This window comes from Theropithecus gelada, unplaced genomic scaffold, assembly GCF_003255815.1.
Source record: "Theropithecus gelada isolate Dixy unplaced genomic scaffold, Tgel_1.0 HiC_scaffold_15884, whole genome shotgun sequence".
NCBI lineage: Eukaryota > Metazoa > Chordata > Mammalia > Primates > Cercopithecidae > Theropithecus > Theropithecus gelada.
In genome coordinates this window covers 4,474,138-4,500,018 of record NW_020257641.1, presented here as the reverse complement: position 1 = coordinate 4,500,018, position 25,881 = coordinate 4,474,138, and the positions used below count along the sequence as shown (strand labels likewise).

General features: G+C 42.9%; 1 protein-coding gene and 1 long non-coding RNA gene across 6 annotated transcripts in view; one reads left to right on the top strand and one right to left on the bottom strand.

Moving 5' to 3' along the window:
- LOC112617160 lies at positions 1-1,921 on the bottom strand. The gene is made up of 2 exons (XR_003117860.1): positions 1,171-1,921; positions 1-1,085 (listed from the first exon to the last, which is right to left on the bottom strand). It is a non-coding gene; the product is annotated as an uncharacterized LOC112617160 (long non-coding RNA).
- Positions 1,922-1,987: 66 nt separating this feature from the next.
- The window catches only part of LOC112617142 (CLIP-associating protein 1-like), a 304,701-nt gene continuing 280,807 nt past the window's right edge, over positions 1,988-25,881 (top strand). For all 5 annotated transcript variants that reach the window (XM_025373877.1, XM_025373871.1, XM_025373874.1 and 2 more), the window contains exon 1: positions 1,988-2,210. The gene's annotated coding sequence lies outside the window, so the exon portion shown is untranslated. The remainder of the gene's footprint in view (positions 2,211-25,881) is intronic.

Here is a 25,881-nt window from a genome sequence, read left to right as displayed (position 1 = left end):
TACATACAATGAAATACTATTTAGTCTTAAAAGGGAAGGAAATTCTGACACATCCTACAACATGGATAAACCACAATGAGATTATGCTATGTGAAATATGACAGTCACAAAAAGACAAATACTGTATGATACCACTTACATGAGATACCTAAAGTAGTCAAATTCATACAGACAGAACTAGAATGGTGGTTACCAAGGCTCGCTGGAAAATGAGGAATGAGAAATTGTTTAATGGGTGCGGGCTTTGTTTTGCAAGATGAACAGAATTCTGGGGACTGGCCGCACAAGGTAAATGTACTTAATACTAACGAATTATTCACTCAAAAATGGCTAAGATGATAAAGTTTGTTGTGTCGATAAAAAAATTTAAAAATCTATTTCATCTTTCTCATGAAATCTTACTTTTTATTTTTCTCTCGTTTCTATTTTTCCCATTTCAGTTAGACTGATCTCTTCATTGTACTTCCAGTATGCCTCTTGAGCCTTTGCACCACGGTGTTTCTTCTCTGGAATGGTCTTTCATTATCACCCATCTATTTTCAAAAGGTTGCATGTGCTTTCGTCCCAAAGACATTACTTTATAGATCCAACCAGGAGTCGCATCCTCCATGTCATCCCTACTCTTTGAAACCACAGACCTCTCCCTTTTCTACACTACACAGAAGAGCCTACACATGGCTTTCATGCTTTAGCTTAGCCTCTCCGACCATACCTCTTAAGACCCTGAGGATCAGGGGGCGTTATCTCACAGTTCTCCTGCACTTCTCTCCCATCCCAACACATACACATGATACTAGCGAGGAGCTCCGCACACAAGCTCCTCCAGTAAAAACGACGCACTAGGCAGTGCATCTCAACACATCAAATTACCGGCGCGCACAGGAGCCTGATGAGGCAAAACTGTGGGTCCTTCGGGATCCTTCAAAGCAGCACTATAATTTGCAGTTTTCTACCCTCCAAAACACTTTCTGGGCCGGATGTGGTGGCTCACTCCTGCAGTCCCAGCACTTTCGAAGACCCAAGCAGGCGGGTCACTTGAGGTCAGGAGTTTGAGACAAGGCTGGGAAACATGGTGAAACCCATCTCTACAAAAAAATATAAAAAGTACTTAGGAGTAGTGGTGCGCGCCTGTAATTCCAGCTACTCGGGAGGCTAAGGCAGGAGGATCACGTGAGCCTGGGAGGTCGAGGCTGCAGTGAGCCGTGATCGCGCCCAATGCACTCCATGCAGCCTGGGCGACGGCGGTGAGATCCTGTCTCAAAAAAATAAAAGCCACCACTTTCCTACTTATTATCCCAGGGAAACGCACGCGACGGAGGAGCGAAGGAGCGTTTATTTGTGGAGGCGCTCAAGTAAGAAACCCTGCTCGCAGGCCGACTCAAGGCTCTCCGAAGCCTTCTCGGGGCTGTCTCCCCTCCCCAAAAGGTAAAGAACCGTTACAAAGTTTACTTCCGGCACAAGCGTCCGCGCCTGCTCAGAAAAGGGAGAGTGGACGCACAGCTCTGTTACGGGAAGTCGCAGGGCACAATTTCCTTCATTGCAGTCGCCTTGTAGGCGGCCGCACCAACCCAGAAGTGAAAGACCCTTTCCTTCGAGTATCAGACCCCCGACCAAAGGAAGTTCCACTTGGACGACTTTTACCCAGGGTTTCCCGACTTCTCTTTAGCTCTTCCTATCACGCTCCCTGCTTGCTGGTGCATTGTTGCTGTGGCCACTTAGTTCCGACCTTCCTTGTGTAACTCGAGTTTTGTCGCAACTTTCCAAGGGGCCTAACTACACTGGGGGCACCCTTTCCTGAAAAAAAAAAAAAAAACCAAAAAAAAAACCAAAACCTTTACCCTACGGGTACCCATCAGGGTCAACCAACGTTCTCCGTGAGGGGCAAAGCTCCAGGGGACTTTACGCCCGCGAAGCCTAACACGGCCAGGCCGGCGCGTGCGCGGGGCGTTACCATAGAGAGGCAACCGCCTCTCTGGTATCGGTTTAAGCTCTCTATGGTGCAGCCGGGTCGGTGGCGGTAAGAAGAAAAAGGGGGACCGCACTGCGCAGGCGCCCTCGGCGTCTCTCTCGCTCTCTCGGTCTTTTTTTTTTTTTTTTCCTTTTTTTTTTTTTTTTTTTAATCCCCGCACCAAGCGCTTAACCTCATTGGGGTGGAGGAGAAGGCGGCGGCTCTCTGGTCCGCAGCGGCAACAGTAACGAAAAACAGGGCTGTAAGTACCCGGTCAGGGGGTGGAGGGTCAGACCCGAGCCCTCCCGCGGCCCTGGCCCCTCCCGCGCAGTGGCGGGCGCCGGGTCTGGGTGGGGGCGATGTCCAGCGCTGTCATCGGCTCTTGGGTGCACTTTGGGGGGATGGGGCGGCTTTGAGGTGGGAGCCTGGCGAGGAGCGGGATGCGAGGGTTGTTTATCCAACCAGTAGGTCGCTGAACCCAGGCTGCTTTGCAGAGGGAGGGGATCGGCCGTGGGGTCAGTCGGCTTTGTGTGCCCCTCTCTGTTTCCCTTTTCCAGACCCCACCCGGGCCCCCTTCCTAACCCGAGTCTCCCCGGCCGGGTGGGAGAAGCCAGCGAGCCCGGGGCGCGTTTGAAAGGAAGGGAGGGGGCGAGGGAGAGAAACCCACAACAACTAGTCATCGGCGAGTGATGGGTGTGGAGAAAGATCCAGAGAGAAGGGGTGCCGGGAGGCGGGCGGCCCGGGCTCCCAACCGGGCCAGACAAAAGCTGCGCGAGCGGCGCCGAGCAGAGCGGCCGGCTTGATGGGATGCACAAGGTCCCCTTGGTCCCCGGGGCCTTCGAAGAGCTTCTTTCTGAAGCTGGGAAAGCGAACAAGTGCTGAGTTAAGCCTGTGCAGACTTCTCAACTTGCCTTTGTTGTTCTTTGGTATTGGCAGAGACGCTCTGACGAAGATGAGTGTGTGATCTTGCACGTTAGCCTGGCTAGATACAATGGAGCTAATCGAATTTTGCTTTCCATTTTCCGAGCTGCTGGGATGAGTGTGGGGCTTTCCAGAGTTTAAATTATTACATAATATTTTTAAAATAGTTGTTTCTAAAATTAAAAAAAAAATTAATGTGGAATCTGAAAGCACGCTGTGATGAGTTTGCAGCTGAGTTTGCAGCTGGGTGAGTTTCTGTGTAGTGGGGTGCTTTCATTAAATACTGACCATTCGTAGAAACTGTGAGCTCTTTAAACATGATACTTTAATTTGTAGATGTGGCAATGAGAGCTTCAGATTCTCTAGTCCTTTGGGAGACAGTGATGCAGAAGAATCAGAAGCGAGAAATAGTTTCATGCCGTCACGTACCTTGGACCCTATTTGGGTGGCACAGTCCGTTTTCAATTCTGGCATTAGAAATTGTTTTTATTGCTATGATCATTTACGACGTTAACTGATGTCTCGATATGAGGGGTCCTGGACATTGCCTCTGTTTGCTCATCAAGGGAGTGGGAGAATAGCAACATTGATGTAGAGACCATATAGATAAAAGGTAGCACAATGCCTCAGAGTACTGAATATTATTTATTTTTTACCTTTGTTAAGAAAGATTTAAATTTTGATGATTTGGTTATCTTGTTAAATTGTGTAATACACCTTTTTAGCAGTTGTTACTCAAATCTCAGTTTCTGTAATTCATTGTTTATTATGGGCTAGATGGTATTCATTGTTTATTATGGGCTAGATTGTAACACCATTTTAGACTTCTAAAGTTTTAGTTTTTATGAAGGAGTTTTCAGCCATAGCATTTAATTCTCCCAAGTAAGGTTAACCAAAGTCAGAACTCCTTAGAAAAGACTTTGTTGGTGGTGGAGGTATCAAATATTGTATCTCTGTGTTATAATTGAATTGGCAAATACAGAAGAGGCTTTTGCTAAGTTTGCACCATAAAGTTGTGTTAGAACGGAAAACCCAGATCTCCTAGTATGTCAGGCTTTTGAATTAACCTACCGATTAAACTTTATTTATGTAAAAGAGGTAAGCATTTTTTTTTTTTAATTGATAGCAAGTGAAACTCTCAAGCCTGGTGTATTATGCTTCAGTAACTAGTGGGATAGATCTCTTTAAGTGTAGTTCAGATGATGGGAACTTGCTTTTTATAGAGCAAGATTTCAGACGCTTAAAATAGTTTGACAGGGATGTTGAGAAATGATTGGCCAGAAGAACATTAAGTTTGTCATTTAAGTGTGTTGTATTTTGTTTACTGGTTTTATTTATTATTTATTTTTATTTTTGAAACAGAGTTTTGCTCTTGTCGCTCGGGCTGAAGTGCAATGGTGCAATCTCAGCTCACTGCAACCTCCATCTCCTGGGTTCAAGCGATTCTCCTTCCTCAGCCTCCTGAGTACTGGGATTACAGGCACCCACAACCATGCCCAGCTAATTTTTGTGTTTTTAGTAGAGACAGGTTTCACCATGTTGGCCAGGCTGGTCTTGAACTACTGACCTCCGGTGATCTGCCTGCCTTGGCCTCCCAAAGTGTTGGGATTACAGGCGTGAGCAGTCATGTTGGGCCCATGTTTACTGGTTTTAGATTGAGATTTTTTGCTTCAGTCTTGTTTATTTTCTTAAGTAGCTTAGTGTCATGATTTATAAGTTGAGTGAGATGGCTTCTTGGGCCTGAGACTTAAATTTACTGTTTGAGACCCGTCTATTCTTTTTTTTTTTTTTTTTTGAGACGGAGTCTCGCTGTGTCGCCCAGGCTGGAGTGCAGTGGCCGGATCTCTGCTCACTGCAAGCTCTGCCTCCCGGGTTCACGCCATTCTCCTGCCTCAGCCTCCTGAGTAGCTGGGACTACAGGCGCCTGCCACCACGCCCGGCTAGTTTTTTGTATTTTTTTAGTAGAGAGGGGGTTTCACTGTGTTAGCCAGGATGGTCTTGATCTCCTAACCTCGTGATCCGCCCGTCTCGGCCTCCCAAAGTGCTGGGATTACAGGCTTGAGCCACCGCGCCCGGCCGAGAGACCCGTCTATTCTTAATAATCTTCTACTTAATAATTTTTAGATTATAATTTTTTTTTATTTTGTAGTGCTATTGGTAAATAGAAACATTTAAGTGATTACAAATATTAGGTTCAACTGAGTTACTGAAACTGTCAGTTTTGGTAACTACATCTAGTTGTCAAATAGTGGAAACAGTAGACAGAAGTAAAACTTAAATGTTTAAAAACAGAACATTTAAAATATTTCCTAGAAAACAAGAAAAGAGGCTGGGTGCAGTGGCTTACGTCTGTAATGCTAGCATTTTGGGAGGCCAAGGCAGGCGGGTCGCATGGAGTTTGAGACCAACCTGGGCAACATAGTGAAACCCTGTCTGTCTGCAAAAAATACAAAAATTAGCTGGGGATGGTGGTGTGCACCTGTAGTCCCAGCTACTCGGAGGGAGCGGGGGATGAGGTGGGAGGATTGCCTGAGTCTGGGAGGCTGAGGCTACAGTGAGCCGAAATCATGCCACTGCACTATAACCTGGATGACAAAGTAGGTTGTAGTTACCAAACTGTAGTTACCAAAACTGACAGTTTCAGTAACTCAGTGAGACCCTGTCTAAAAACAAAAACAAAACAAGGGAAGGATCTGTTAGTCTTAAAAACAAAAACTAAGCGAAGTAGAAATCATTGATGATATAGTTTTTGGTTTGTAAGATGTAATTTTAAAAAATGAACTAACTGTTTTAGCCATTGCCAGCGGGGCATCATCGACAAAGTATGGGTATATGTGTTTGACTAAATGACCTCTAAAATGCCGGCATTTACTGCTTGTTTCTCGCTTGTTCTTCACCTCCCCAGGGCTTTTCTGCCCCCTTTATGCCCAGACCATTACTGCCACACAGTGATTTTCCTCCCCACATTCTTATGACAGCCCTCCTCCCACCTCCCCTCATGGATCCTAAAGTTCTAGCTCAGGTGTGCTCAAATGGTGACATTTCTTCCATAATACCTTTGTTAACTTCTGTCTTGTTTCCTGCCTGGAAGTTTCCTCACTGCTTGCTGCTTCCTGTTGTATATATCACCTTCCTGCTTGCTTAGATTCACTCTTGTGCATTTACTCTTCTCTAGATCTTTGAGGGCACAGGGAGTTTGTAGAACACAATGTGGTGTCCTCTGTTGCTTACTACGTGACTAAGTGACTTGTATAACTAATGGAAACTGTAGAATGTATGAAAGAGTAAACAAATGTATCCTAATGTAGACTAATAAAATTTGAGCGTTGGAGGAGTTGTTAGAGGCCCAGTAGTCCAACATCTTTCCTTTTGTCTGCTACATTCTGATCATCAGTGTCAAACTGCAGGCATCTGTCCCTGGACAGGTCTTGGTTGCCAGAAATGTTTTTAGACTACTCCAGTCTGCTCCCTCCCTTTCACCTATTGACCTTAGTTATACTTCCTGAAGCAACCTGAATTAAGTCTGTTTCTTCTTCACATAATAGCCCTTCATATTTCCCATGACAGATATGACACTTCTAGACTTATTGATTATTTATTAAACTCTCTCTTGAATTGAGCACCAGGTACCAAGAGGGTACAGTTGAAGAGACATCCATGGCCCCTGCACTTCAGGGGCTTGCAGTCTAGTTACGGAGACAACTATAACATGAATCGATGACTGGTTGTAATGCAAGTATGCAAACAGCCCTAAATCGTTAGTTCTTTCCTGGTTTGTTATGGCTCACCGTGCTTTCTTTAGGCAACTCTGTTTTTTGTTTTGTTTTGTTTTGTTTGAGACGGTTTTGCTCTGTTGCTCAAGCTGGAGTGTAGTGGCATGGTCACGGCTCACTGCAGCCTTGACCTTCTGAACTTAATCAATCTGCCTGCTTCAGCCTCTTGAGTAGCTGGGGCTACAGGTATGCACCACCACACCTGGCTAATTTTCCAAATTTTGTTTTAGAAATGTTTTGTAGAGGTAGGGTCTCACCGTGTTGCCCATGCTGGTCTCGAACTCCTGGGCTCAAGTGATCCTCCTGCCTTGGCCTACCAGAGTGCTAGGAAGCCCGGCCCAACTGTTTTTTTTTTTCCCCCTGAGACGGAGTCTTGCTCTGTTGCCCAGGCTGGAGTGCTGTGGCGTGATCTCGGCTCACTGCAGCCTCCATCTCCCAGGTTCAAGCAGTTCTGCCTCAGCCTCCTGAGTAGCTTGGGACTACAGGCGTGTGCCACCATGCCTGGCTAATTTTTGTTGTATTTCTAGTAGAGATGGGGTTTTACTGTGTTGAGCCAGGCTGATCTCAAACTCCTGACCTCAGGTGATCTCTGCCCGCCTCAGCCTCCCAGAGTGCTGGGATTACAGGAGTGACCCACCACCCCCAGCCGTTGTTTTTGGTGTTTTAATGTCCTTTAAATGCAGTGTCTGAAACAAAACAGAAGATATGACCTGACCAGAATATACAGCTGTTTTCTTCAGTTAGGAAACTGAATCAATGATTTTCAAATTTCCTTGTGCATTCTGGCTCTGCCACTTACAAGTGCTGTGATTTTAGGCCAGCTAAATAATCTCAATAATTTTAGTGTCTTCATCTGTAAACCGAGGGTGAGGGAAGGGCGGTGTTAATTGTAGCACCTACCTATGGGTTGTTGTCAGGATTAAATGAGATAATACATGTAAAGTGTTGAGGGCAGTGACGGGTATGTGTTAAGTGGGTAATACATGGTAGGAGTTAATAACCATGTAGTAATAGTTGCAGTAATCAAGTCACTGGACTCTCTTTGGGACCTTGTTAAAATACAAGCAGCCTGGCCTCATTATCTTCTACCCAGAGAATTTGTATGGTACCTGGGTGACCACAGTTTTAACAGTCCCCAGATGATTCTTAGATGACCCAGAGGTGGAGAACTCTGCACTTTACATGCATGATATCATTAGCTTTTACAAATTAAAATTTTAAAATTCCCCAAGTAATAGATGAATAGATCTTCCTGAAAGATTCAAACAATGCAGATACAGGTAAAGGCATGGCTCCCAATTTCAGAGTCCTGGAGAAGCACCCACTTAACCAGTTTGGAATGTATCCTTCTAAACATTGTTACCCTTTTTTTGTAAATTTATAAATAAATGTCTTCATAATAATAATGGCCAGATTTAAAAGATAAAAATGATTTTTTTTTTTTTTTTGAGACGGAGTCTTGCTCTGTCGCCCAGGCTGGAGTGCAGTGGCCGGATCTCAGCTCACTGCAAGCTCCGCCTCCCGGGTTCACGCCATTCTCCTGCCTCAGCCTCCCGAGTAGCTGGGACTACAGGCGTCCGCCACATTGCCCGGCTAGTTTTTTGTTATTTTTTAGTAGAGACGGGGTTTCACCATGTTAGCCAGGATGGTCTCGATCTCCTGACCTCGTGATCCACCCGTCTCGGCCTCCCAAAGTGCTGGGATTACAGGCTTGAGCCACCGCGCCCGGCAAAGATAAAAATGATTTTTAGTGCACTTTTACAGTCATAATCTTTGTTCCCTTCCAAGTCCTATGAGATGGGTAGGGGAAATAGCATCACGATCCTATCAATTTGCAGATGAGAAATCAAGGCCTGCAAGTGAAATTCGCCCTGATTGATCTAGAATGAGAACTGGGCCTTCTGTCTCTCAGCCTAATGTCCTTTTCGTGTGAACCACACTGTTTCCTAGCTGCATCATCTCGGCTTCTATTGAAGTTGTGGCTCATGAAGTCTTCTAGTCTTTTTGCCATGCCAATAGCTGTCAAATCAGATTTCCTCCTTTGCCTTAGTGTGTATATACTTGCTTTTAGAAAAATACTACTTTTAGAGTAAAGAAAAGAAAAAAAATAGGAAAAAAAGTAAATTCAAGGTTTTATATTTTTGTGTATCTGTTAAGATTGATCTTTTGGGGACAGAAATCTAGAACGGGCCTTGTGGCCATCTGATAGCATGGTGCGTTTAGGTGAGCCTGTCTAGCTGAGGTCAGTGTAGGACTTTTCCTCACTGCTGTCCAATTAACTCTCCAGGCAGAATCAGTTAAATTTATTTAGTCTTACTCCAATAATGTAGCAATAATATGGAAAGTTGAGAGACCAGTGGAGGAAAACCACATCAGACCATTTCAACATGAGCTGTTACTTCCCAGTGTATCACTCTTTGAGACTGTCCATGTGTCCATTCTTTTTGTAAGTAATTTTAGGTCTTCCATGTTTTATGAATGGTTTTCTTATAATTACATAAGATATGTAATTTTAAGTTTTAATAGCTTTGTCATTTTGAGTTAATATGGCAAATGTTGGTAAACTGTTTGAGATTTTTTTTGAGACAGGGTCTCACTCTGACGCCCAGGCTGGAGTGCAGTGGCGCGATCTCGGCTTACTGCAACCTCTGCCTCCCAGATTAAAGCAATTCTCTTGCCTCAGCCTCCCAAGTAGCTGAGATTACAGGCGTGCGCCACCATGCCCAGCTCGTATTTTTAGTAAATACTGCGTTTCACCATGTTGGCCAGGCTGGTCTCGAACTCCTGACCTCAAATGATCTACCTGCCTCAGCCTCCCAAATGCTGGGATTACAGATGTGAACCACTGCGCCTGGCCTGAGAGTTTTGACATGAAGATTTTCTTTCTTTTTTTTTTTTTCTTAGCAAAAAGATACTTGCTCTGTCACCCAGGGTGGAGTGTGGTGGTATGATCATGGCTTACTGCAGTCTTGACCTTCCACCTCAGCCTCCTGAGCAGCTGAGATTAGCCAGGTGTATGCCACCACCCTTGCCAATTTTTGTATTTTTTGTAGAGACAGGGCCCCACTATATTGCCCAGGCTGGTCTCAAACTCCTGGACTCAAGCAATCCTCCTGCCTCACCATTCCACAGTGCTGGGATTATAGGCATGAGCCACTGTGTCTGAGTAGTTATTTATTTATTTATTTATTTATTATATGTAATCCAATAGTGACTATCTTTTTTGTGTAGTTTCTCCTGTGTTATTCCCTTAGGATAAATTCAAAGAAGTGGGATTATTGAATTGAAGGGTATTTATGACTTTTTTTTTTTTTTTTTTTTTTTAAAGAAGCAGAGTCTTGCTGTGTTGCCTAGTCTATATTTTTGCTATTATATGAGGTGTAGCTGGTACATTATTTTTATTTTTCATTACTTTTTGTGTTTATTTTTAAAAAGAATAAGCAATCATGAGGGCTTTCTGTATGAAGAAACCGTATGAAACTCACATTGGGTATTACGTGCAGGTGGTCTCTGTTACTTCCTTGGTTTCCAATCCTGTCTGGCATGACCAAAATTATTGCATTTCTTGATGGGCATAGAGGTGAATGCAGCCTTTGCTTTGTGGGACAGATTGTTGGAGTTAGACTGTCCACATCAGAATGTGATCTTACTACATTTTTGTGGCCTACTTTCTAGTGTTTCTTTAAACAGTTTTGTGCTAGGCTCCTGTGTAAAATATTTAGTAATCAGAATATCTGTGGATGTGGGCAATACCTGTTTTTTTTTTTTTTTTTTTTTTAACAGGTTCCCCAAGTGCTTCTGGGGCTACACAAGTTTGAGAGCATTCTCTGGGGAGTACGTTTTAGCTAATTTTCTTCACTGACTGTGTCTTTCCTGTGGATAGAGGCAGACTCTGTTACGAACAGTAGCCCAGACATGCCAACAGAGGCCTGTTGTATAGAGAGAATGAATTGTGTAGCAGTGCCTTCCTAAATGAAGAGTAGCTGGGTTCGTTCTTGGAACAATAAACCAGTCTTTCCTAAGAGAGTGGAACTGCATAAAAACAGCTCCTTCTCTGATGTTTCTCTGTGGTGCTGGTGGCTGTTTTATTTAAGTTCTGATAAGTCATAGTGTTCTCCCAACGCAAGCCATATCCTGCTCAGCCCTTGGTTGGCCGAAAGGTGGCACATAGACCTATTGTCACATGAGCAATTACCATGGGCTAGAACACTCACCATTTGCCAGGCAGTTGGATGGGTGCTAGAGGTATACTTCTGCCAGTTCTTACAGTCACATTTAAAGGCAGGTGCTATTGTCATTTTATAATGAGAGAAAGCAGAGACTTGGAGAAGTTGAGTAATTTGTTCATTGTCACACACCTGCAGAATAGCAGAATTTGGCTTTCAAAATCTTCAGCATGCTTTTCATTTGTCCCATTTTTTTTTTTTTTTTCCCCAGCTCAGGTTGTTCTTCCTTCGTGAAGGTCAGCAGGCTGCCTTGGGGAAAGGTCTGCTCCCACTAGCTGGCAGCATCTGGAAACCCCTCGCTAGTCAGGAGGGATGTAGAGATGCAGACTTCCGACTAGGGTTTCCATGAGGATTAGATCAGTGACTGTACAGCTCTTTTTAGATTTGAGTTCCTGATACGAAATCTAACCTTAGACAATCCAGATAACTGGAGACCTGATAAAGTTTTTTTTCCTTTTAAGTGTTTTATTGTAATAAAATGTACATAACATAAAACTGTCCATTTAAACCATTTTTTTGTATTATACTTGAAGTTCTAGGGTACATGTGCGCAATGTGCAGGCTCATTACATAGTTATACACGTGCTATGCTGGCCCGCTGCACCCATCAACCCATCATTTATATTAGGTATTTCTCCCAGTGCTATCCCTCTCCCCACCCCCTACCCCATGACAGGCCCCAGTGTGTGATGTTCCCCACCCTGTGTCCTAGTGTTCTCATTTTTCAGTTCCCGCCTATGAATTAGAATATGCGGTATTTGGTTTTTTGTTCTTGTGATAGTTTGCTCAGAATGATGGTTTCCAGCTTCATCCATGTCCCTGCAAAGGACATGAACTCATCCTTTTTTATGGCTGCGTAGTATTCCATGGTGTATATGTGCCACCTTTTCTTAATCCAATCTATCATTGATGGACATTTAGGTTGGTTCCAAGTGTTTGCTGTTGTGAATAGTGCCACAGTAAACATACGTGTGCGTGTGTCTTTATAGTAGCATGATTTATAATCCTTTTTTTTTTTTTTTTTGAGATGGAGTTTCCCTCTTGTTGCTAGGCTGGAGTGCCACGGTGCAATCTTGGCTCACCACAACCTCCGCCTTCTGCGTTCAAGTGATTCTGCTGCCTCAGCCTCCCGAGTTGCTGAGATTATGGGCATGTGCTGCCACGCCTGGCTAATTTTGTATTTTTTAGTAGAGACGGGGTTTCTCCATGTTGGCCAGGCTGGTCTTGAACTCCTGACCTCAGGTGATCTGCCTGCCTTATTCCCCTCCCAAAGTGTTGGCATTACAGGTGTGAGCCACTGCGCCTGGCCTAAACCATTATTAAGTAGCATTAATTCATTTATGCTGTTGTGCCACCATTGCTATAATCTGTTTCTAAATCTTTTCCGTCATCCCAAATGGAAACTCTGTAGCCATCAAGAAATTAACTGCCCATTCCTCTGTCTCCTAGCACCTGGTAACCTGTAATCTACTTTCTGACTCAATGGATTTGCCTATTCTGGATATTTCATGTAAATGGAATCATACCATATTTTCCTTTTGTGACTGGCTTGTTTCATTTGCACAGTGTTTTTTTTTTTTTTTTTTTTTTTTTTTCTGAGGCAGAGTCTCGCTCTGTCGCCCAGGCTGGAGTGCAGTGGCACAATCTCGGCTCACTGCAAGCTCTGCCTCCCGAGTTGACTCCATTCTCCTGCCTCAGCCTCCCGAGTAGCGGGGACTACAGGCGCCCACCACCATGCCCGGCTAATTTTTTGTATTTTTAGTAGAGATGAGGTTTCACTGTGTTAGCCAGGATGGTCTAGATCTCCTGACCTCATGATCCACCCGCCTCAGCCTCCCAAAGTGCTGGGATCACAGTCGTGAGCCACTGCACCTGTCCCCATTTGTGCAATGTTTTCAAGGTTTATCTGTGTCGTAGCATGTATCAGAACTCCATTCTTGGCTGGGCACGGTGGCTCATGCCTGTAATCCCAGCATTTGGGGAGGCCAAGGTGGGTAGATCACCTGAGGTCAGGAGTTCAAGACCAGCCTGACCAACATGGTGAAACCCTGTCTCTACTAAAAATACAAAAAGTTAGCTGGGTGCGTGCCTGTAATCCCAGCTACTTGGGAGGCTGAGGCAGGAGAATCGATTGAGCCTGGGAGGCGGAGGTTGCAGTGAGCCGAGATCGTGCCACTGCACTCCAGCCGGGGCAAAAAGAGCAAAACTCTGTCTCAAAAAAGAAAAAAAGAACACCATTCTTTTTTTTTTTATTGCTGAGTAATGTTCTATTTTATGGATATACCACATTTTGTTTATCCATTAATTTGTTGGTGAACGTTGGCTTGTTTCTGTTCTTTGGCTATTGTGAATAATGGTGCAGTGAACACTTGTACAATATCTGTTTCAATCTCTGTTTTCACTTCTTTTGGGTATATACCTTGGAGTGGAATTGTTGGGTCATTTGGGTGATTCTGTGTTGTAACTTTTTTTTTTTTTTTTTTTTTTTTTTTTTGAGACTGAGTCTGGCTCTGTCGCCCCGGCTGGAGTGCAGTGGCCAGATCTCAGCTCACTGCAAGCTCCGCCTCCTGGGTTTACGCCATTCTCCTGCCTCAGCCTCCCGAGTAGCTGGGACCACAGGCGCCCGCCACTTCGCCCGGCTAGTTTTTTGTATTTTTTAGTAGAGACGGGGTTTCACCGTGTTAGCCAGGATGGTCTCGATCTCCTGACCTCGTGATCCGCCCGTCTCGGCCTCCCAAAGTGCTGGGATTACAGGCTTGAGCCACCGCGCCCGGCCGTGTTGTAACTTTTTGGAGCAATTGCTGAACTGTTTTTTCACAGTGGCTGTACCATTTTACGTTATGACTAGCTATGTACAAGGGTTCCAGTTTCTCCACATTCTCACCAACACATGTCATTTTCTGTGTTTTTTTTTAATTTTAATTTTTATTATAGCCATTCTGTAATATAAGTAGTATCTGATTTTGGTTTTGATTTTCATTTTTCTAATGACTTAAGATGTTAGGCATCTTTTCATGTGTTTATTGGTCATTTGTATATCTTATTTGGAGAAATGTCTGTTCAAGTCTTATTTTTAAATTGAATTGTTTGCCTTTTTGTTTTTGAGTTTTACGATTGATGTATATCTTCTGGTTACAAGTCCTTTGTCAGATATATGATTTGCAAATATTTTCTCACACTGGGTAGGTTGTCTTTTCACTTTCTCGATAATGTCCTCTTTTGTTGCTTGTGTTATCTCCTTTTTTGTTTTTTTTATTCTTTTTAAAGTTACCTCTTACAGGAAGGATTTTTTTTTTCTTAAGAAAATAAAAAAATTTTTTTTTTTGAGATGGAATGTCACTCTGTCGCCCAGGCTGGAGTGCAGTGGCATGATCTCAGCTCATTACAACCTCCACCTCCTGGGTTCAAGCCATTTTCCTGCCTCAGCCTCCTGAGTAGCTGAGATTACAGGCATGCACCACCATTCCTGGCTAATTTTTGTATGTTTCATAGATACGGAGTTTCACTATGTTGGCCAGGCTGGTCTCAAACTCCTGACCTCAGGTGATCCACCTGCCTCGGCTTCCCAAAGTGCTGGGATTATAGGCGTGAGCCACCATGGCGGCCTAATTTTTTTTTAAGCTTTGTGTTTATGTTAGCATATCTAAGAATTTATTGCCAAATTCAAAGTAATGAAGATTTATCCATATGTTTTCCTCTAAGATTTTATAATTTTAGCCCTCACTTTGAGATCCTTGATCCATTTTGATTTAATTTTTGTACATGGTGTGAGGTAGGGGTCTGACTTCATTTTTTTTCATGTAGATAGCCCATTGTACTAGCACTATTTGTTGAAGACCAATATAAACGTTTTAATTACTTATTTTCTGTATCACTGAGTGGCATTTATAGTTTGCTTTGGGATTTTGACTTCATTTCCTATCCTCTCAACCTCCTCCTCTTTTCCTTATTTTATTCCCTCAAAACACAAAATGTTTTGTGTGTGTTATTGTTTTGCTGCTTGATATATGAGGCACTTAATAAATAAGAATTCCCCTCCTTTCTTTTAACTTTGTGTAGTTAACTTTTAAATAGTTTGTGTCCCAAAAACAGATTGTAAGGACCTTCGGAGTAGGAGAGTATATGTTCTGTTTCTTTCTCAATTTCCTCTTCTCTTGAGGAGAGGACATCACTCTGGTGTCTAGTCTAGTACCATACAGGTGGTATGCTTAACCTATATTGACTGAATTGTGAAGCTGAACATAGATCTATGTGAATACATTTGGGGTAGTTGCAGAAAATCATTCTTAAAAAATTACTGGGCCGGGCGCGGTGGCTCAAGCCTGTAATCCCAGCACTTTGGGAGGCCGAGACGGGCGGATCACGAGGTCAGGAGATTGAGACCATCCTGGCTAACAGAGTGAAACCCCGTCTCTACTAAAAAATACAAAAAACTAGCTGGGCGAGGTGGCGGGCGCCTGTAGTCCCAGCTACTCGGGAGGCTGAGGCAGGAGAATGGCGTGAACCCAGGAGGCAGAGCTTGCAGTGAGCTGAGATCCGGCCATTGCACTCCAGCCTAGGCAAGATAGCCAGACTCCGCCTCAAAAAAAAAAAAAAAAATTACTGGTCAGTGTATTAAAAAGTTCTTCAGAGTTTTTTACTCTGGTCCTTTTAAGTCATTTTCCCAAATGTAGGGATTGACAATAGTATCTTGGTCTTTCAAATGCCTTAGGACTTTTTTGTGTGTGTGACACGTGGTATTTGGGTAAGCTCTAGTTAGGTAGCACAATATAGGGCTCATTTTATGGATGTCTGAAATTTAAAAAAAAATTTATTATTATTATTGTTATTTTTTTGAAATGGAGTTTTGCTCTTGTTGCCCAGGCTGGAGTGCAATGGCGTGATCTTGGCTCACTGCAACCTCCGCCTCCTGGGTTCAAGTGATTCTCATGCCTCAGCCTCCTGAGTAGCTGGGATTACAGACATGAGCCACCTCATCCTGCTAATTTTGTATTTTTTTAGTAGAGACAGGGTTTCACCATATTGGTCAGGCTGGTCTTGAACTCCTGACCTCAGGTGATCCACCTGCCTCGGCCTCCCAAAGTGTTGAGATTACAGGTGTGAGCCACTGTGCCCACCCTAAAATTTATTATTATTATTATTATTATTATTTGAAATGGAGTCTCACTCTGTCACCCAGGTTGGAGTGCAGTGGCGCAATCTTGGCCCACTGTAATCTCCACCCCCCGGGTTCAAGCAGTTCTTCCTCAGCCTCCTGAGTAGCTGGGATTACAGGTGCCTGTGCTGTGCCTGGCTAATTTTTATATTTTTAGTAGATACAGGGTTTCGCCATCTTGACCAGGCTCGTCTTGAACTCCTGACCTTGTGATCCACCTGCCTTAGCCTCCCAAAGTGCTGGGATTACAGGCATGAGCCACCGCGCCTGGCCTCAAAAATTTATTATTTTTTTAGAGACAAGGTCTCATTATATTGCTCAGGCTGATCTCAAACTCCTGGGCTCAAGCAGTCTGCCCGCCTGTGCCTCCCAAGGGGTTGGGATTATAGGCATGAGCCACTGTGCCTAGCCTGAAAATTTGTTAACTATTTATTTAAGATTCTGGTAACTGAATTTTGAATTGAGAATATACTTATTTTAGAGGTTATTTTGTATGTCTAGATCTTGCTTTTTCATTTTTGACAAATACTCTTAGTTTCAAAAATTATTTTGAGTTTGAGCAATGAGTATGTATTACTTTTCTAACAAAAAATTAAAATAAACAGCCTTAGAAAATTCTTGTCTAGAAATTCCAGAAGTTAACTAGTGAAGTCTCTGATCTTTCTCTCTGAATCTGTGTTATCATAGTTCCCTCCATCACTCTCTTTAGTGTTCGGTAGTGGCTAATGTTACTTGCCCTAAGAGATCAGACCTCCCTGGGGAGTCCATTTTGTAATCTACAGTCCAGATGTCAAAGAAGGGAAAGATTCAGCTTGAAGGTTGGCCTTTGCTTTTTGTTTTCCAGTAAATTTTGACTCTTAAGTAGGTATTTCTTATTATCTTGTTATGTAAACACTTTTATTATCTGAGGTGTTGGTTATTCATCTGTTGTCTTTTTTAGAAGCTATTTATTATTAACAGTGGAAACAAAGGAAGGAATTACTGTATTCTCTTTAATTCCAAGCAACATAACAACATCAGAGAGGCCAGAGCAAATACAGTATTTCATATGCTTTCCAGATAATTGTCAATCAACAGAGGGATTTCTCCCTTCCCTCCCCTCCCCTCCCCTTCCCCATTTCCCCTTTCCTTTCCTCTTTCCTTTCCTCTCCTTTCTCCTTTCTTTTATTTTCCTTTCCTTTCCTTTCCTTTCCTCTCCTTTCTCCTTTCTTGTTTCTCCTTCCCTTCCCTTCCCTTCCCTTCCCCTCCCTTCCCCTTCCCTTCCCTTCCCTTCCCTTCCCTTCCCTTCCCTTCCCTTCCGTTGGAGTTTNCCCTTCCCTTCCCTTCCCTTCCCTTCCCTTCCCTTCCCTTCCCTTCCCCCTTTCCTTTCCTTTCCTTACCTTTCCCCTTTCCTTTCCTTCCTTTTCCTTTTCCTTTCCTTTTCCTTTTTCTTTCCTTTCCTTCTCAGATACAATCTCACTTTGTTGCCCACGTTGGAGTGCAGTGTGGTGTGATCATAGCTCACTGCTGCCTGGAACTCCTGGCTCCAAGTGATCCTCCCTCCTCGGCCTCCTGAAGTGCTGAGATTGGATTGTAGGAGTGAGCCACAGTGCCTAGCTCTCTGAGAGAGTGATTTAACAAGAGTTTAAACCCACTTAGTAGGAAGCATGATTTTTGCCAGGGAGAGTAGGAAGGAGGGATGCAAACTTTTTTACTACCTCTATCCTTCTTTATGGAGAAGTTGGACTGGTATGTATCTGAATCTATAGCTATTGCTATACTTTTGTGCATATATTTTGTCTAAAAAGTTTGACAGAAGAGGCATTCTTTTTATTTAATAAATTATTCTCCAGACATGGGATCCTATTCTGAGGAAGGTAGCCCTCTAAAAAATGCTTTCAATGTGAGCTGTCTGGACTTACTGCTGATTGAGCGTACCTGTTGGCAGTGATTGGTGTGCCAGGCAGATTTCTTGTGATCTGTGACTGTGTTTCTAAAGTAAACGTAGTGGAGAAAGCTTGCCATTCTGTCTTTCTTTTCAGAACATGCAGTAGATTTCTGAAGTGGCCAAAAGAGAATTTGTTTGGACAGAGGGACAGTATTTAGTTTAATTGTAGAGTTACTGATTTTATGGAGTCATGAAAGAATGACTAAGCACTGGGAGATTAGAAACGTCTCATTGTAATCATCTGGTTACTAGACCTCTTTTGGGGTGGGGTAGGGAGACTGGAGGTGATGCAGAAAGGCTGTACACAAGGCATTAATGAGAAATGGACCTAAAAACAGAGAGTCTTTAATGAAACTGCTGACATTAAAATAAGAGCATTATTCTAGGGTATATCCTAGGTAATTACTAGAGATTGAACAAACTGTATAACTTGATCAAAATCTTCATTCAACAAACTTTGCTGTTATGCTTAAGGGCAGAGAGAAAGGCTGTTAAGCCTTGTTTCCAAGGAGCTCCATGCCTTAGAGGGAAGGCAGACGAGTAATGGTTATTATTCTGTGTATTAAGCATGCTACTATGGGAAAACTGAAGAGGGATGGGATCCTAATCTGGGGCTGGGGGAAGAGATGTGGCCCCTTCCTGTTTTGGCCTGAAGGATGTGAGGCCGTGAGCCAGGTGCACACTCTCCTGGTGGGGTACTCTGGGGTCTGTTTCGTTGTCTTCCATTTTTGAGAGAGCAGTGTTGGCTGGGGACCTAGCTTGTCACCATAAGACAAGGAGATTGACTTTTCGCTATAGTAATGTCATGGTCTCATTTTGAGAAGTGGCCGCAGATAAGAGGCAAGAAAGCACTCTTGCTGAGAGAAGAAGGCTGTTTGAAACTAACGTGTTGTAGAGAGTCCTAAATGTTGATGAAATCAGGACTCTTGTATTTTCAGATCCTTACTTGAATTATAAACTGGTCAGTGATTCAGTTTTGGAATTTGCAGGGCAGGGGTTAGACATTGTTCTTTTAGGAAACTTGTTGCTGTTGTGTTTGCTTCTGAATAGTGATGGCATTATTATTTTGAATTGTAGTTACAAGTTTATTATGTGCATTATTGAACATAGAAGTTTTAAGAAGGTATCTAAGGGATATATTTGTTTCTCTTTTTATTATGAGTGAATGTAAATGTATTATAGTTATATGAGAATTCGCTTCATCTTGCTCAAATTATCCAGAAGTGAGAAATAGGACTATTAGTTAAATGCATGAAATTTTAATATTATAGCTGTAGCCCAGGCTGGAGTGCAGTGGCACCATCTCGGCTCACTGCAAGCTCTACCTCCCGGGTTCACGCCATTCTCCTGCCTCAGCCTCCCCAGTAGTTGGGACTGCAGGCGCCCACCACCGCGCCTGGCTAATTTTTTTGTATTTTTAGTACAGACGGGGTTTCACCGTGTTAGCCAGGATGGTCTCGATCTCCTGACCTTGTGATCTGCCCGTCTTGGCCTCCCAAAGTGCTGGGATTACAGGCGTGAGCCACCACGCCTGGCCAACCAATGTTATTTATTATATTCATGAAAAAAAAAAGCCCATATGTATATATACACACCCATACATATATACATATATGCACACATACCTCCCTCCATTTTTGTACAGATCGTGGCTGATTATAGACTACTTTTGCATTTTGCTTTTTCTTTTCCTTTTTTTGGGACGGAGTGTCGCTCTTGTTGCCCAGGCTGGAGTGCAATGGCATGATCTCGGCTCACTGCAACCTCCATCTCCCAGGTTCAAGTGATTCTTCTGCCTCAGCCTCCCAAGTAGCTAGGATTACAGGCATGCGCCACCATGCCTGGCTAATTTTGTATTTTTAGTAGAGATGGGGTTTCTCCATGTTGGTCAGGCTAGTCTTGAAATCCTGACCTCAGGTGATCCGCCCACCTTGGCCTCCCAAAGTGTTGGGTTTACAGGCATTAGCCACTGTGCCCAGCCGCATTTTGGTTTTTTGAAACTTAGTATATCTTGGAAATCATTCTACATCAGTACATTAAAGACTTCCTCCTTTTTTTAATGAATAGTATGACTGAATAGTACGCTGTTGCATGGCATATCATGATTTCCTGAGTCCTCTATTGATGAACATTTAGTTTTATCTAATCTTTTGCTTTTATAAACAATGCTGCAAAGAATAATTCTATAATATATTATTTTTGCACATATAGGAATAAATTCCCAGAAGTTCGACATTTTGGGTTAAAAGTTATGTGCCTCAACATTGATATAAATAGATATTAGATATTCCCAGATTATTCACCTTGGAAGTTTTAATGAAATTCAGTGTGCAATATAGATACGTTTTTGTTTGTTTGTTTGTTTTTTGAGACAAAGCTCTATCGCCCAGGCTAGAGTACAGTGGCACCGTCTTGGCTTACTGTAACCTCTGCCTCCTGGGCTCAAACCATTCCCCCATCTCAGCCTCCCAGGTAGGTGGGACTACAAGTGCATACTACCATGCCTGGCTGATTTTAATATTGTTTATTTTATTTATTAATTTAATTTAATTTTATTTGTTTTGAGATGGGATCTTCTTCTGTTGCCTGGGCTGGAGTGCAGTGTCGTGATCTCGGCTCACTGCAGCCTCTGCCTCCAGGGTTCAAACAGTTCTCCCACCTCAGCCTCCCGAGTAGCTGGGATTACATGGGCATGCCACCACACCTGGCTAATTTTTGCATTTTTACTAGAGACAAGGTTTCACCATGTTGACCAGCCTGGTCTGTAACTGTTGACCTCAGGTGATCCACCCGCCTCGGCCTCCCAAAGTGCTGAGATTACAGGTGTGAGCCACTGTGCCCGGCCTGATTTTTGTATTTTTTGTAGAGCTGGGGTCTCAGTATGTAGCCCAGGCTATTCTCAAACTCATCAGCTCAAGTGATCCTCCCACCTTGGCCTCCCAAAGTGCTGGGATTACAGGTGTGAGCCACTGTGCCCGGCCTGCGATATGTATTTTAAAAATACATTTAAAAAATGTAATTTCAGGCCTGGCGTAGTGACTCATGCCTGTAATCCCAGCACTTTGGGAGGTTGAGGTGGGCAGATCACGCGGTCAAGAGATTGAGACCATCCTGGCTAACATGGTGAAACCCCGTCTCTACTAAAAATACAAAAATTATCTGGGCCTGGTGGCATGTGGCTGTAGTCCTAGCTACTTGGGAGGCTGAGGCAGGAGAATTGCTTGAACCCAGGAGGCGGAAGTTTCAGTAAGCCAAGATCGCAGCACTGCACTCCAGCCTGTGACAGAGCAAGACTCCATCTCAAAAAAAGTGAATAAATAAATAAATAAATAAATAATTTCAAAATGGTGCAGAAACATGTCATGTGTCATTTTTTGAGTGAAAACATGACCATAGTTCAGTGATCAAAGGCAAATTGGTCACTCTTCTCATTTCTTTCTTTTTTTTTGAGGCATAGTTTCACTCTTGTTGCCCAGGCTGGAGTGCAGTGGCAAGACTCAGCTCACTGCAACCTCTGCCTCCCGGGTTCAAGCGATTCTCCTGCCTTAGCCTCTTGAGTTGCTGGGATTACAGGCATCCACCACCATGCCTGGCTAATGTTTTTTATTTTTAGTAGAGACAGGGTTTCACCATGTTGGCCAGGCTGGTCTCAAATTCCTGACCTCAGGCAACCCACCCGCCTCGACCTCCCAAAGTGCTGGGATTATAGGTGTGAGCCACCTCGCCCGGCCTCTTCTCATTTCTTGTTTGCTTTTCTGTTTTGACTTGGCAAGAATTTTGTGACTGGACGAGGCAGGAATAAGTTTTGTTTCCTTGTAGGTGTCACCAATACTGCCTTCTAGAGATGAGTACTAGATACAGAAGATTTACTGAATAATTGCTTCTGTGTGTGTGTGTGTGTACGTGTGTGCACGTGTGTTTCTTTCTAATATGGTGATCTACCAAACTTTCTGTGGTTTTCAATACTTGTAGTAATGGATGATGATTGTGATATCAGGATTACAATTTGATTTAACTTTAAAAACAACTTTCTGGTATTTATTGGATAGATTATGATTTAACTAAAAAGAATAGGAATAGAGGCTGGGCGCAGTGGCTCATGCCTGTAATCCCAGCACTTTGGGAGGTGGAGGCGGATGGATCACTTGAGGTCAGAAGTTCGAGACCAGCCTGGCGAACATGGTGAAACCCTGTCTCTACTAAAAATGTCAAGTTAGCTGGGCATGGTAGTGTGCACCTGTAATCCCAGCTACTCAGGAGGCTGAGGCAGGAGAATAGCTTGAACCTGGGAGGTGAAGGTTGCGGTGAGCCGAGATCATGTCACTGCAGTCCAGCCTGGGTGACAAGAGGGAAAACACAGTATTAACATTTTGGTGTGTTCCCTTCCATACGTTTTCTATGCATGATGCATATAAATAAATACTTTTTATTTTTTATTTTTTTGAGATGGAGTTTCGCTCTTGTCACTCAGGCTAGAGTGCAGTGCCGCAGTCTTGGCTCACTGCAACCTCTGCCTGCCAGGTTCAAGTGATTCTCCTGCCTCAGTCTCTCAAGTACCTGGGATTACAGGTGCCCGCCACCATGCCCAGCTAATTTTTGTATTTTTAGTAGAGACGGAGTTTCACCATTTTGGCCAGGCTGGTCTCAATTTCCTGACCTGAGGTGATCCTCTGGCCTCGGCCACCGAAAGTGCTGGGATTACAGCCGTGAGCCACCGCTCCTGGCCTAGTTTGCTTTTCTAATTGTTTTCTGGATTGCTTTTTTCACTAAAATGATTGCAGATATCTTTACAGACCAATAAGAACAGATTTTTTATTTTTATTTATTTATTTATTTATTTATTTATTTATTTATTGAGACGGAGTCTCACTCTGTCACCCAGGCTGGAGTGCAGTGGTGCGATCTTGGCTCACTGCAAGCTCCGCCTCTTGGGTTCATACCATTCTCCTGCGTCAGCCTCCCGAGTAGCTGGGAATACAGGTGCCCACCACCACACCCGGCTAATTTTTTGTATTTTTAGTAGAGACGGGGTTTCACAGTGTTAGCCAGGATGGTCTCAATCTCCTGATCTCATGATCCGCCCCCCTCTGCCTCCCAAAGTACTGGGATTACAGGCTGAGCCACTGCGCCTGGCAAGAACAGATTTTTTATTATCATTCTTGGTAACTGCATGGTTTGCTGTTGTTTGGATGTCCTGTAATTTATTTCCCAATTCCCTATTCATTAACATTTAGGATTATTTCATTTAAAAAGGATGACCAAAATAAAGAAAGAAAAAAAAGAAGTAAAAGAAAGGATGACCAGCTGCAGTGAACAACTTGATATGTTCAGTTTAGTATACCTTTTTTTTTTTTTTTTTTGAGATGGAGTCTCGCTGTGTCAGGAGCCATGGCATCCAGCCCATTTTAGCATACTTGCTAAATTATTTCCTTAGATGCATTCTTAGATTTGGACTGATTGGATCAAGAGATGTTGCCAAATTGTCCTATATATTATTACTTTTTATTTTCATCAGCAGTGCATTTAATTGTTTATTTGATTATATTCAATTACACTCCTTTTTTTTTGAGACGGGAGTTTTGTTCTGTCACCCAGGCTGGAGTGCAGTGGTGTGATCTTGACTCTGCAACCTCTGCCTCCCTAGTTCAAGTGATTCTCGTGCCACAGCATCGGGAGTAGCTGGGATGACAGGCATGCGCCACCACACCTGGCTAATGTTTTTGTGTTTTTAGTAGAGACGGGGTTTCACCATGTTGGCAAGGCTGGTCTCGAATTCCTCACCTCAAGTGATCCACGTGCCTCAGGCTCCCAAAGTGCTGGGATTACAGGTGTAAGCCATCGTGCCTGGCCTCAATTACATTCTTAAGTGACCATTTTTGAAAATGTAGGACTAGAGTGATGGTTAGGTCTTTTGATATTTTAAGGAAAACCATGTTAATGTTGAATAGGAATAAGTTTATGTTGGAAAAATATTGAGGCAATCACAACTCATTTTGGAAACCGAGCTGCTGTATGTAGTACAACCCAGTTTATACTAACATTGTTAAGGCACAGCTCTCTTTTTGCACTTTTCTTTTGGAATTTATTTTTTGTAAGTCCATAAAACATAACTATAAAAATTTCATTTTAGTAAAAGCAGTGTCTTTCTATAGCTTATCTGAGAAATATAGCAAATTTTTGTTAGGTATAAGCTTAGTAAAGTACAGACTTAAAAGTATATGAGCTTGAAATATGATTGAATAGTGGTAGACAGGGTATGAAATTTCACAGTATTTCATAGTATATGAAATTGTATACAGTGTATAAAATTGCTTATTTTATAGTATATGAAGTTATCTTTTCAGTAGCCTTTGTCATTGCTCAGGTGACGTTCCACATTATTTTTCCCTAACAGGTCACTTAAATTGCATTGAAAGGGTTTGAAGTAACATAATAAGATCTAAATTGTCAATGAATAAATGAATCTCTAAAGCCCAAAATGAAGTTCTCTTTCTTTAGCAGACACAAAGTTCCTTATCTTTGAAGGTTGTCTATGACTCTGCACATTTTCCTCGTCCATCAGATTCGTACTGAGGAGTATGAATCTTGCCTAAGCAAGGTAAATATGCTTGGATGGTGAGGGACAATAAGCAAGGCCTGCATTCTCATGCTCAGGTACACCTAAGATGTAGCTTTATCTAGTGGTGCCCTTATATTTGTTTCACTGTTGTAGCCTTTCTTTTATCCATGTTTGCTAAGGAATTAGAAAAGTAGAGCCTTGCAGGAAAGCATCTTGATATACTGTGGTGGAATAGATTATCTACTTGTCTCTCTCTGCAGTGAACATGGAGCTTGTGGAGGGCAGTGCCTGGCAGATTGCCTGGTACATTAGGTACTCCATGAACTTAGGAAACTGGGACCAAGAGCCTTTTCATTTCATGTCTGTCTTTCCACTTTTTTCTTCTTTTGTTTTCTTTAACTTCTTATTTTGAAATAATTATAGATTCACAAGCAATTGCAAAAAATGTACGGGAGTTCATGTTTACCCTTCACCCAGTTTCCCCCAATGGTTACGCATATTTTGTTGTTTCTCCTCTTTTTCTTTCCCTACATTTTCCAAGTTTTCCTCTCTTTTTCCTATTTTTGATCATGCTTTTGGCTCACCATTGGCATCTATGGGATGTCCTGAACTCTCTGAACTAAATGTTGCCGATTACTGTCCTAAGCTACTTATGGGAATGCATGTGATGGTTCTTTCTCTTCATTTATTCTTTGTGGATCACTTGCTCAGTATGTGGTGCTGGGCCAGGTACTAGTTGTTCCTCTATATTCAAGCTTTTCGGCTCTTATTTTGAGAACATTAAATATGGTGCATATATCTTTCTTTTGTAGGTCTTTTTCCTAAATGATATGTATGTCTAAAGTACTCAGAGATGTGTGTCTGTTTTTGGTGAGAAGAAGGAGCTGCATTTTGGTGAAAATAGCCCTGGATTTTGAGTTAGAAAGCAAAATTCAAATCTTGGTTCTGGCCAGGCGTGGTGGCTCACATCTGTAATCCCAGTGTTTTGGGAGGCCAGAGTGGGAGAAACACTTGAGGCCAGGAGTTCGAGACCAGCATGGGCAACGTAGGAAGACCACATCTCTCTAAAACAAAACAAAACAAAAAAGGAATCGAAATCCTGGTTCTGTTTCATACTTGCTGTGTGACCCCAGAAGTCACTTTGCTTCTGAATCTTTTCTTCTCTGTAAAATAGGCATTATAATTATAATCTGACAGATTTTGTAGGGGATAGAGAAAGTAGCATTTGTATGATCACTTAACAAATTGGAAGGTACTGCTTCAAATATGAAGTAGCTATGGTTATTTTATTGATGAAATGAAAGGCAAGTTTTAAACTATTGGTGTGTTAATTATTTATAGCTTGACTTCTTTATTCGGTAACACAGAAAGA